Source organism: Stegostoma tigrinum, chromosome 12, assembly GCF_030684315.1.
Source record: "Stegostoma tigrinum isolate sSteTig4 chromosome 12, sSteTig4.hap1, whole genome shotgun sequence".
In the NCBI taxonomy this organism is placed as follows: Eukaryota; Metazoa; Chordata; class Chondrichthyes; order Orectolobiformes; family Stegostomatidae; genus Stegostoma; species Stegostoma tigrinum.
This window is the reverse complement of record NC_081365.1, coordinates 43,513,725-43,527,418: the sequence shown is the minus strand read 5'-3', so window position 1 is coordinate 43,527,418 and position 13,694 is coordinate 43,513,725. Positions and strand designations below refer to the sequence as shown.

The following is a 13,694-nucleotide window of genomic DNA, read 5'->3' as shown; positions in this document are numbered from 1 at the left end:
TGTAGCACTGCATCATAAAATATTCCTGATACAACGAGTTGTGATGGGATTCTCAATTTCCGACCACCTCACCTACTTCGTTGCTGAAACTGTTATTAAAATAGGAGATTTAGAAGCTTGGAATTTCAGATGTAATAGTGTCTGAAGATATGACAAATTTATCACTATCCTACTGCAACTAACTTTGTTTGATGGCTGGATAAAAATTCTTTAGGTTAGATTTATAGCACTTTAAATTGGGTTTTTTTTCCACCGACAAGAGGATGGAAAGTTATGGAACATGGGACAGGGTCTGGAGTAGGTGGAGGCACTCCTAAAAAGTGAATTCTGATATAATTTGGCATGATCTGTACACTGAGTGATCCACTTTACGATTTCATTTTAACTCAAAATTAATGTATATACTTGCTAATACATTTTTTGTCTACATTTTCTTTAATTGGCTTAGATATAGAATTTTGTCAAATAATTTCTTTCTCAAAATCCAAGTACACTGTCTCAGTAGACAAATAAATGCATCTAACTTAAAACGAAAAAATGGAATTGCCATCTATTACGAAGCAAAGTATTGTGTAGTTTGGTAAGTATCTAGTTTGAGAAGATGATCATTGAGATTGCAATTACCAACCAAGTCAAGAGTTGGATCATATTTGGAAACCAAGTTTATAATATAGTTATACTCTCATTAAAATTTCAATACATGCCATGAACAGTTACCTTTCACAAACAGTGCAGTTGTTAATTCAGTTCGATGGCTTCACAGGATAACCCTAGTCTACGACAAGAACAATTCTACACTAATTTCACTTTAACCAACAGTTTTATTGAACAGTAATAAAATAGTCAACTGAGAAAAATGACATTTTTAAACTGAGTTACCTTTACTAATATCTTAGAAAACAGTAAATGATTTTTTGTATAATAAACTGAAGAACTGCAAAGGCTAGAAATCTGAGCATCCTAAAAACAATTAACTTACACTATACTACATCTTTTTTAAAAAATGTTTTCTTACCAGCTACAGAAATTGACAATCAAATGAAGGCCAGATGACTTTGAAGATTCAAGCAAATATGATTTTAAAAGAATGCTGGCTATTCATTGCGATCAGTACTTCGTGACATTAGTGGATTGCTTTCTAAGTAATTAATTCTCACACAAACATTTATTTGCCAGTCTTCAGAGGAAATCAAAAATTTCCCAACAATTCTTTTGAATTTTGCAAACTCCAAGTAAAGCATTTTCAATTGTTGAGGCTTAATGTAAAATCTTTTTTCCCCCCGTTCACCTTTTGAATTTTAAATACCAATTAAGCTGATGCCAACAAAAACTGAGAGAAATTGTTTACAATTTTTACAAGAAAGATTAAGGAATGGAAAGAACTGTTCTCAAATTTGCTCACAATACAAAAATAGATAGGAAAGTAAGGAAGCTACAAAAAAGATATAAAATAGGTTAAGTGAGTGAGCAAAGATGTGGCAATTGCTAGATGATATGGAAATGTATGAAAATACCCATTCCGGCAGGAAGAATTAAAAAAGCTACGAGAATTCTTCACGATGATGAGTTGCTTAGCATACTTGATAACAATGATGGACATAGCTGTCTGTTCGAGATAATGCCAGAATGAAAATAACATTGGAATAAAGAAAACTTAATCCCAGAGATGGTAGAACTTTGTGGACCACTTTTTTGTTTAAAGAGATTAGGAGTGAGCACTGTCACTTTGTTATTGCCCTAAAACTCTAGGCTACCAAGACCAAAAAACCCTCATTTTATTAATTGCAAATTATTTTGAAACTGTTCCCCAAGTACATTTTAAAAAAATCACCATGTGAGACAAATTTTTGTTGGCTACAAAGACGGAAATTTTATAAACTTCATAAGACTTAAGAAATACCAATCAAACAGCCCTCCACTGCTCCTTGTAAACCCGAGACTCTTGTAAAGAACTTGAAGCTATCTTTTCACTTGAAATAAACTTCTGGGCCTCATGATGTGGGCAAAGCTCCTGGCACCACATTAATTGCCCACTTGCTTTTGTCCACCCCTAGCTACCCCTGAATAATTACAGTGTTGAATTAATTAATCCAAGTGAATTAAGATTGAAGCATTTATTGTGGAGCTGGAGTAATACACACTTGATTCAGATATGACTGGTTTTTGGTGACTGAACACGGCCAGACATTGGAGTGAATTCGCTATTTACTTGTAAGGGAACGACATATAACATCTGAGTTCATAAAAGAAGGTTTCTAAGAACACACAAAAATGTAAAAGGAATGTAAAAAGTGTCAGTCAACCTGACCTCTGGAAAGAAGAAAAATCAATGCCATATGAAGCTTTCACAAGATAGTATTCAGTAACTGAGATCTATGCGGTCAATGCTACAGCTAGGGAACAGACATTTGGAATACAACAAATAGATTACTGTTGATCTGAATTTGTTCAAACCCTTTCTTACGGGAGATTGTGCAATAAATTTATCAAGTGACATATTTGGATTTTGTTTCAGAATGCAACTAGACACCGCCACATAAAGTTAAGTTTGTTTGACCATTAAGGATATGTAAAATCTTGTTCTCACATTAGAATTATTGAATTAATTCAAGTTGAAATGTAATTTATTTGAAATTAAATTTAGGCTGTATGATGATAGAACCTCTCCAGTTTTGTTTTTTCGCTTTGATGTGGACCAGGCTGGATTTACAAATTCCTAGAATTTACAATACAGAATGAAATTACTATGCACTCAGACAGGTAAAAGTTAATCAGTGTCAATCAACTCGGATTTAGAAAAGGAAGACTGTACCTATAAAATTATGTAAATAGCAAAATTAATTTGGGAATGCACTGCACACGGATTTTCAGAAGTGTCTGATGAGACTCAGCAAATACAAATGTATTTATCAGGAGAAATGGATTATCAAGCTGAAAAAACTCAAAAAACAAACTGTATGGGTAAAGTGAAGTTTTCAGATTGCAAATCAGAATCACAGGTGTGATAGGTACTGTTCCACTGTGCTTGTGCACTTTGAAAGAACATCTGAAACCTACTTACAAGTTTTTCACAAGAATATTGAACGAAGGGCAGTCACAGTCAGTTATGCAGCACAGGAAGTGACCCTGCAATCCAACTCATCTGCACCCACCAGATATTTCCATCTGACCTAATACCATTTGCCAACATTTGGTCCATATCCCTCTAAACCCTTCCTTTTCATATACCCATACAGATGCCTTTTAAATGCTCTAATTGTACCCGCCTCCACCACTTCCCCAGCAGTTCGTTCCATACATGCACCACCCTCTGCAAAAAGTTACCCCTCAGGTCCTTTTTCAATCTTTCCCTTCTCACTTTAAACCTATGTCTTCTAGCTTTGGACTCACCAATGCTGGGGAAAAGATGTTGGCTATTCACCATATCCATGTCTCTCATTATTTTATAAACTTCTACAATGCTACCCCTCAGCCTCCAATCCTTCAGGGAAAGAAGCCCTAACCTATTCAGCTTTTCCACTCCTGACCACATCCTTGTAAATCTTTTCTGCACTCTCAAGTTTAACATCACTCTTTCTATAGAAGGGTGACCAGAATTATACGTAGCATTCCAAACGTGGCCTCACCAATGCCCTGCACAACCGCAACATGATATCCCAATACTCAATGTTATCATGTTTGAAGGCAAGCTGAAGTAGAACGAAAGGGCATTAGCATTTCTATACTACTTATAATTAGGAATTTCCTTTTTTGGGAAGGCAATACTGTGGCTAATTCAGGAATAGCAAGGTCCAGTAAACAGGAAGTAAAAAAATTGCTTGATCAATCTGATTTGGGGATGTTGACGCAGAGGTTAACCACATCATGGAAAACTCTGTTCATTTAAAATCACTTTTTATGTGAAAACATCTGACTTATCCATTAAACAGTAATTCAGTTAATTAAATAAATGAGCACAAGTGTTTTCTTTCTCCACAATTTTAATTCAACTGTACAGATTCAATTCAACAATAAACCAAAGTATCATGAGATTTTAACATTCTCCTCAACAGGTATGCAAGCAGAATGTCCTTTTAACATTGCAATCAAAACAGATTCACAGACAACACAACAATCTTAATTAAATCACTCCAGATTCATATTCAAATCTTAGAATGGCATTTGAATCCACAATCTTCCTGATCAGGTTAAAGTCCTGCAATGGAGGCAAACTGAGGCAAAACATTAAGGAGTTCCATTCTAGGAAAACAGCATAAGAGCTCAATGTAAGGATTTAAACAAAACAACATGGAGAAAATAGGAGCATTCTGAAGATTTCTGTCTTTACATCTCACAAGGTGATTTAATAAACTGAGTACTAAACACAAAGATAAAATTAATATAAATGAAAAGGAAGTTATTAGGAAGTACTAAGAGATAAAGTGCACTTAAATTCTGCTACACACAGAGAACCAATCAGAAAACTGAAGTGATGCAAAACTTCAGACAAACACACAGAACCTAAAGTGTTCAGATGCAAGGCCATTAGTAATTTGACCCAGGAATAATAATCTAACATTAGGAAATGCTTTTACAATGCTCTGACAAATTGGTGTATTTTGACTTCAGGTTATTCTGATAAGTATATGTTAGTTTACATGAAGTGCAAATATAGAATCCTTATTTAAGGGTTGTTCTGTGTAAGTTCAAACAACCAATCTTACCATTCTCAGATTGCTGAATAAGTAAATGCAATATTTTACAACATGCAGCAATAATCTTCAGTCATTTTGAAAGTTACTTGTAGGATGAATCTTTAAAATTTCTTCATCTCAATCTACCTAGTTACCTGGGTGAGCAAAACTATTGTTTTCATTCAGGTAATCTTGTGATAACCCCATGAATAAATACTATTCATTTCAATCAATATTACGTTTGAACTTGCTCATTTGTTCTAAAATTCACCATATGACTTATCAATGAGTCTGTGATAAAGAAATGTAATAACAGACATTTAGAAATACATAAACACAGAAACAGAATTGTTATGGAACAAGAGTCCACTTGGTTCATCATGCCTGCACTGGATCTTTAAACAGCATCACTATCAAGTGCCAATGTTAATCTCCTGTTTTTTCCCCTTATCCTTGCACATTATTTCATCCAAATAATCATCCAATGCCATCGTGAATGCCTCAATTGAACCTCCACATTGCCAAGCAGTGCATGTCACAGCTCATCTACTGACTGTGTGAAGAAGGTTTTTCTCAGATCACTTCTCTGGCACAGAAGTTTAGATCTAAGCCCTGTCATTCTAGCTTCTTTGACAAGCAGGAACATCATCTCTATCTATTCTATCCATCTGGTCACGCTTCTGAAAACCTCCTCCAAATATTATCTCAGCCTTTTTCAATCTATCCGCATTCCTACAGCATTTTTTGGAAATCGCTTCTGTAATCTTTCTGAATGCATTCGGATCTTTTCTTATAGCATGATGCCCAGAACTGTACACAAATTCAGCCTCACCTCCTTGTTCTTGTACACTACAACCTTATTAAAATACCCAGGTATGCTGTACACGTTATTAACTGCTTCTTGCTCTTTTCCTGCCACCTTCAATGATCATGTTCAATGCACATACACTCCCTGGTCCCTCTGCTCTTGAACCTTCCTTAGAATTGTATCCCCTATTTTGCACTGTTTTTCAGTGTTCTTCCTACTAACGTGCATCACCCTCACATTTCTCTATATTAAAGCTCAACTGCCACCTAACCACCTCCTCTACCAACTTATCCATATCATGTTGGAGTTTCATACTGTCATCTTCTCAGTTTAAAATTCTTTCAAGTTTGATGTCCCCTGCACACCAAATCTAGATCATTAATATATATCAGGAAAAGTAAGGGTCCCAATAATGACACCTGTGCAGCTCAATCAAAAACCTTCCTAGAAATCCCCAAAAAAGCCATTGACCACTACACTCTGTTCCCTCTCACTGTGCCAATTTTGCACCCATGTTGTTACTAGGTCCTTTATACCACGATCTGTAACTTTCCCCACAAGTCTACAGTTTGGCGTGAAATCAAATGGATTCTTGCTCCCTTTTTAAAAAAAAAACTCCAGCAAGTTAGTTAAGCATGATTCCCCATTAGAAATCTATTCTAATCAATCTACTTTTATCAAATGTGACTACTAATACCAAATCTATATTATTTCTATCTCAAATAATTGTTTGTGAAAGCTTGCCCACCACTGAAGCTTATCTGACAGATCTGTAATTACTGTGATAATCTTTCTACCTTTCTTGTAGAAGACTGCAATGTTTTCAATTCTTCAGTTTTCCGGCACCTCCCCAGGGTCCCGAGAAGGCTAAAGAAGTCCAAAGGATTTGGTCAGTGCCACTGAATTTCTACCCTTACTTCATTCAAAATCTTTGGATGTATCTCATCTGCTCCTGATTTCTTGTCACCTCTATGTAGCAACAGTCAATCCAAGGCTGCTTCCTTATTCATTTTGAATCCTTCGGTGACAGTTTCTCCCACTATGGCCTGCAGAGTATTTTCTTCTTTTGTACAGAGGAATGCAATGTATTAGTTAAAATCCCAGACAAGCACATTGTCTCTATGTGTAAGTCCCTGTTCTGATCTCTATTCAGCCCTTCTCTTCCTTTAACCATCCTTTTACTATTTATATACAAATAACATCCTTTGATATCCCTTTCTGTGTTAACTGCTAGTCTTTTTCCATAATTCCTCTTTGCTTCTTTTATTTTCTTTCTCACTTTCCCTCTAATTCCCTTTGGTATTCTTTTTGGCGCTCAAATGTATTTTCTGCCTCATCAGTCATAGGCATGTATTCTTTTCCCTTTTTAATGTTAATTTTTAGTGGCCTCTTTCACCACGGAGGGAGCTCTAGATTTGTTTGACCTACCTTTCCCATTTCAGGGAATATACCTTGACAGTACCCTAACCATCAGCTCTTTCAAGGCAGCCCATTGTTCAGTTACTGTTTGTCCCCACCGATGTCTTGTTCCAGTCAATCCTGCCCAGCTTTCTTCTTGGCCTACTGGCATCAGTTCTTGCCAATTGATTTTTCTTACTCTGGAATGTTGCACGTCATTCTCAACCACCATCCTGAACTTAATGATCGTTGTCTCTTGATTGCTCCACCACTGAGATGTGATCGATTCTGTCCAACTGATTTCCAAGGACAGGGTCCAACAATGCACCTTTTCTTGTTGAGCTGGACACATACTGTTGTAAAAATTTCCTGCAAGCAATCCAGGAACACTTGATCCTCAATGCTCCTTACAACCAGTACCTCAGTCTATGTTTAGGAACTGAAGTCCAACATTATTGTTACTCAATAATGTGGGCATTTCTTTATGATTTCCCTGCAGATTTGATCTGGCACATCCTTCCCTCTGGTTGGTGATCTATGGACTATACTGAGTAACGTAATTGCATCCTTTTTATTCTTTAGGTCTAGCAAAATTGACTGCCCTTGTCTACCCAAGATATCCTCTTTCTCCAGCAATGTAATGCGCTCCCTCCTTTTTATTTTTTTCTGACTTATACCTAGCAATATTTAACACCCAGTCTTGCCTCTAAGTGAAGCAGGCCTCTGTTAATGCTCCATCATATTTTCAAATGGCAACCTTCATCAATACCTTTTCAACCTTATTTGCAATACTCCGTACATTCCCAATCATGCGTGGGGAGAAGCTTGGCTAACTAAAGGATGACAGAAAGCTGGGAATAAGGGATACATTTTGGGGACACCATGACGTGCAACTTATAACTAGAGGAATGTCACAGGAATCAATGCTGGGGCCAAAATTATTTCTAACATATATTAATGACTTGAATGAAGAAAGTGAATGCACTACGGCCACATTTGTGGATGGCATAAAAACAAGTGGAAAGGCAAATGGTGAAGGTGACACAGAAAGTGTTACAGTTTGAGTGAGTGGACATAAACTTGGCAGATGTAACATGTAACATGGGAAAAATGGGAGGTTACGCACTTTGGTAGGAAGTCTAGAGGAGTAGAACTTAACTTAAATAGAGAAAGGCTGCAGAAAGCTACAGAGGGATTTGGTCATCCTTTCTCACAAATAACAAAAAGCTAATGGCTAAACTCAGTGGATAACAGGGAAGGCAACTGGAATGTTGGTCTTTATTTCAAAGAGGATAGAATATAAAAGCAGGGATCCAAATAAAAGGCAAAATACTGCAGTTGCTAAAAAACTGAAGCAAACATAGATGCTGGAGAAACCGAGATAACACGGTGTGGAGCTGAATGAACACAGCAGGCCAAGCAGCAGAGGAGCAGGAAAGCTTGATGTTTCGGGTTGGGACCCTTCTTCAGAAAAAAAATGCTGGAGAAACTGAGCAGGTCTGGCAATTTCTGAGGAGAGACAAACTTCACATAATCTCTTTTGGTTCACACAGGCTGCTCAGTTTCTCCAGCATTCTCACTATTTGCTGTAACATCTGGGAGACTTAAGTACAAAAAGCATTAGTCAGACCAGAGATAGAATACTCTGATCAGTTTTGGATCTGTTGTCTAAACAGAAATAACGCTGGCATTGGAGACAATCTAGAGAAAGTCACTTGGATGATACCAAAGTTGTCTCAAGAGGAAAGGTTGAATAGATTGGGCCTGTATTCACTGGGATTTAGAAGAACAAGAAGAACCTTACTGAAACATAAGACTCTTAAGAGGGCCTTTGAGGCTGGGTTGTTAAGGCTGAGAGAGGAAAAAGTTGTAATCAGTAAGGAATCAAGATCTGTAAGGAAAAAGCAGGAAGATGGAGTTTTAGGATTATCAGATCAGCCATATTACAGCGAATGACATAGCTGATTCAACGGGCTGAATGACCTTCTTCTGCCCTTAGATCTTATGGTCTTATCAATCATTCATGCTACAAACACAATGAAATGGATTTCAACAAGTTTTTGAAATTAAATTAATTGTAACGATTTGAAAGAGTGGCGAAAGTAACAATTACAGTCTCTCTTGTTGAACGGCGACAAACTGTTGAAAATCAGTGGCTTTTTAGGTACTTCAGCGGATAGTTCCTTAGTCAGCCAAATGGTGTGAATCAGATATGGGCTGGTATAGCTCTTAATACCCGAATGTGATGCGTATTCCTCGTTGCTGCTGGGCTCATTCTTGAACTGCAATTTATATTTTGTAAATGCTTTCACAGTACAGTTACATGATGTATTTTAGGATTTGATTGAGCAATAATGTAAGGAAGACAAAATAAGTCTATGAAAGAGACTCAAAAGGAACTTTAAAAGTGGTCATGTTCCAATACACCTTCTGCTATTACCCTTCTAATGGCGGTGATCACGTTTGTAAGTTGCTGCCAAGGAATCTTTAGCAGGCTACTGCAGTAAAACCTGTAGTTACTAAACTTTGCAGCCACATCCTGCTAATTGTGGAGGTAACTGATGGAGTAGTGATCAAGCTGATAGGTTTGGCCTGGATAGTGCCAAGCTTCTATGAATATTGGAACTATACCCATTGTAGCAATCGGAGGGGATTCCATCACAACTGTGTCATCCGCTTTGAGTTTAAGAGTCAGGTGGTGAGCCTCTCAGCTTAAAAACACCCAGCTTCTTATTCGATCTCAAAGCCAAACAGTAATTATATGGCTCGTTCTATTCCTGGTAAATGGAGATCCCACGTTGTTGGTCGTGGAGAAATTAACAATGATTTTTTTGATTTGAATTGATGCTGGAGTCTACGTGACTCTTTGGACTATAGAAAGGAATTTGTAGCTCCTTAGAAGGTTAGTAATCTTGTGCATTCACCGTTCATTCCAAATATTCCAATGTTTCTTCCGAGTTTCTGATAAAGGAACAATAATAGTTTCATTTCAGAAAGCATACATGCCATGTATGCCTGCTCAGTAATACACCTTTTGTATCGTCAATGACTTGCATTTATTTAGCACCTCTAATGCCAATAAATTACATTTATACAACACCTCTTATTTAGAAAGATCACCCAAAGTACTCAACAGATGTATCTTTCAATGACCATTTTTATCTGAATATTAGCAAGAGTAGTCAAAGAAGCTGAGTGCCTCAGGGGGGCAAATAGTGAAGAATGGGGCCTCGAGAACGGAAGGCAGAGCTGCCAATGGGAAGGCAGGGTGGATAGGAATGCACAAAATACAACAGAATTTGGGGACGTTAGAGAATAGTGTTAAAGGAGGTTTTAGAGATAATGGGGCAGAGGTAGGTGAGACAATGAGGAAATTTGAAAAATCAAGGTTTTCATCACTGAATTTAAACCAATGAGACGGTGAGACACAACACCGGCCAGCATACCCAGTAGTGACAGATTAACAGAAACAGCATTGTTCTGGATAAGCTGAATTTACACACAGTCGAAGAAAGCTGATCAGAAAGCATCAGGCTAGTTGAGAACAGTTAATAGAAATAGATGAAAGCTTCAGCTGTTGGTGGAAGGCAATGAAACCTTAAAAGAACCAAAATACAATTGCAGAAGTCTTGCAAATATCTAATTCATGGCTTATAAACATTATAACATAAAGCTTTTAATTTATAGAAGATAACAGTTTGGGAATTGGAACTTTTGAGTGGAAGTTCAACACTAAACAAACCTAAGACAATTAGGAATCTAATGGTTGGTGCCATGTTGACTCAAGTGAGAAAAGCAAGACCATTAACAGAGAGAGCTTCCTTTTAGCTTTGCAATGGTGCCAGTAATTTGGGAAACCATATCCTGTCTTTGTTAGAAATGTAGGATTTCTTATAAAAGATGGTCAATCTGTAGTACTTCCTAAGCTAAGGTCACATGTGCCATGTTGCTACTGAGATTGTAATTCAGGCAAAAGCTTGGCTGGAAATCCAGTGTGTCTGCAGAGAGAAGAAAACCATTCAGTTTAGGAATACTCAGAAGCAGTAACGTTTTGGGTTGGATTTTACAATGGAAAATCGGCTTTAAGACTTGTTGTAGCTTGCACATAGTGGAAAAAATCTAGCGACCCTAATAGAGCCTTGAGGCAGGAAACAGTCAGATCCAAAAACTAAATTTCGTAAAAGCTGAACACAAGCTGTGGGAATAGTTTGGGAAATAACAGTATATGTACGTCAAAAGATAATACAAGGAGCCAGGAATTCAGTTATGAAGTCTTTAAAGAAACTTAGTAGATCATTTAAATAAAAGCTAAAAAGGAAGGACTCCAATGTAATGTGTACCTTGATGGACAGTTACAATATGAAGGAGAATTCAAGTAAAATCTGGAGGGCTACGGCATAACTTGAGACTTGGATCCTGATAAATTGTATAAACTTTTAAGATCTGTGAGGAAATGGAACGCTTGTGGTGCAGGAGGAACTGCAGAACTCTGTTTATAGCACAGGTCTTTAAAAGCCATTGAGACAAGTCAGTGGTTCTTACTTTGTTTAATTTCTCTTTTTATAAACAAAAAAATTGTCTCTGTTTGGGAAAAAAATGAAACTTCATGGTGCGAGTCTGTTGGTTCACTGTTGAGTCTTCAGATTTCTTCTTTAAAAGTCAACAAGCTTTAACAGGATTGTAATGGAAGATTAATTTGCAATTGTGATTGGGGGGCTTTAGGGAGAAAGGGAGTTGGGTGCTTAAGAAAGGAAGTGCAAATTGGATCTTGGTTAAGGTGAGATCAATGAAGAGACAGATGAGAAAATAAGAATGACCAGGGCTAAACTGAATCTTGGGGAAAGGAAAGAGCAGAGGCACACAAATAAGTGATAATGGTGGCAAAGGAGAGACACATAGTAAACAGTAGAAATGATAGCTCTGAAAGGAACAGGGCCAACAAGTATTGAGAAGTGCAGAAGTACACAAGAAAACTTGTTCCTCCTTCTCCACATTCACTAGCATTAAAATGACTGTTATCCAGATCAATTCAGTTCTGAAGAGTCATCATACTGGGCTTAGAATGTTCACTCTGCTTTTCTCTTCACCAAATACTGCCAGAACTGCACAATTTGGCCAGCGCATCTGCTTTTGATACTAGAATGATTATGACTGTTAAATCATCCAACTCACACAAAATATTCCTCGATGTTGATATGAAGTTTCAAGGTTGATCAATTACAATTTAACCAGATTTGTTATGAAGTGCTGCATTTGGCAAATGCCTAACAATAGTAACTACAAGAGTTGCAAAGGATCATTATCCAGGTTCATCCAGACATTATTAAAGTATCACCTGAAAAAACTAACTCATTTTGTTCATATGAACATTGTAAATCACAGGTCATTTTCAAGGGCAAACATTACACCAAATTATGTGTTTGTCACACCAAGAACACATGATATCCAGTACTCACGTATCGGCATTCAGGCTAGGGACAAATCAGGATAAACGACAATTTGTGAATGTACAGTAATCATATCAAGCCCAGCATCAGGAGACTCTACACCCATGCAATGCTCCATCCACATTTGGATAAAAGTACTAGTGGACCTATTTGCAATTCATGGCAGGGATAGTCTCTTTGTGACAGTTTGTTTCTCCAAGTTTCTCACTGTTTGGCAACTCTGCGACATGACATGAATGACTGTTGCTGACACGAGGAGTGCCATTTTCAATTTATTTGGTTTCCTGGAAATGGATAGTGGTTGACAACACACATGAGATGGACAAACCATTTCAAGATGTGTACTAAGTGGGGAGAAGCCCATGCAACATTGTCTCCCTACTACTCACTTTAACTGTCTCACAAAGTATGGCACACAATCAAATTCATGATCAATAAAGTAGTGTGCAACAAAGCAACATTTTTGTTGCATTGCTGTGTTTTTGAGCAATAGAATGAAGGAGGTTTACTACCTCTAGTGAAACTTACACGGAGGCCAAGTGCAAATAATCTTTCCCAGCTACCAACAGACAACAATTCCAAGACATAGAACATCCTACTTTAAGGCAAGAAAAGAATGAAAAAGATACATGATGAATGAGCAGGGATAGAACTTCCAAACCTGCACACTTGGCAGAGTGCAAATTAGAAATGCCAATACTTGAATTCGAGCAAAAGTTTCTACAATATACAAAGTAATTACTGATCATGCTGCTATATCGTGAAAGAACAGAATCCAGCTCACATTGATGGATGGTAAACTAATCCTGCATAAAGAGAGTTCGAAAGAACTTTCTGATGATGCTGATTGTGTGGTGATATTGAGTGACAGCAACCAGTAGCAACTAAGTTATCAAACAAGTGCAGGGAAAAATGATACTTTTCCGGACAGGTATACAACTTGCAGATTAGGACTAATTGTAAAATTTCCAAAACGTGACACTGAAGTTTGAACTCAGTCTTGAAACACTCCGCTTTATACCAGTTTGTAGGATTATCAAATTCCACCAAGTATCTCTGTTTGGGATTGTTTAAAAAATCTTTGTAGGAAGTGGGAAACTTGTGTTCTATCTCTCAATCAGTATGTCATTACACCTTTAAGGGAAATGCTCATATGACAGCATGTGACCCCAGAGTATAGAAGTCTTGCACTTACTTAGGATCACAAAGCATGACACCATTGGAAGCAAGCTACACTGCAAAATGTTATAATTTAACATTAGCCCAGACAATTATGCGCCTGTGAATGTAATGTTTGTATATAATAATTACCTGTAATATACCTTCAATGCCACAGTACTCATGCCTAACTTATGTTCCAATGACTTA

General features: G+C 37.3%; 1 protein-coding gene across 15 annotated transcripts in view; it reads right to left on the bottom strand.

The window, feature by feature from the left end:
* caska (calcium/calmodulin-dependent serine protein kinase a) overlaps positions 1 to 13,694 on the bottom strand; it is a 408,353-nt gene that overhangs the window by 280,802 nt on the left and 113,857 nt on the right. The window lies entirely within an intron of this gene.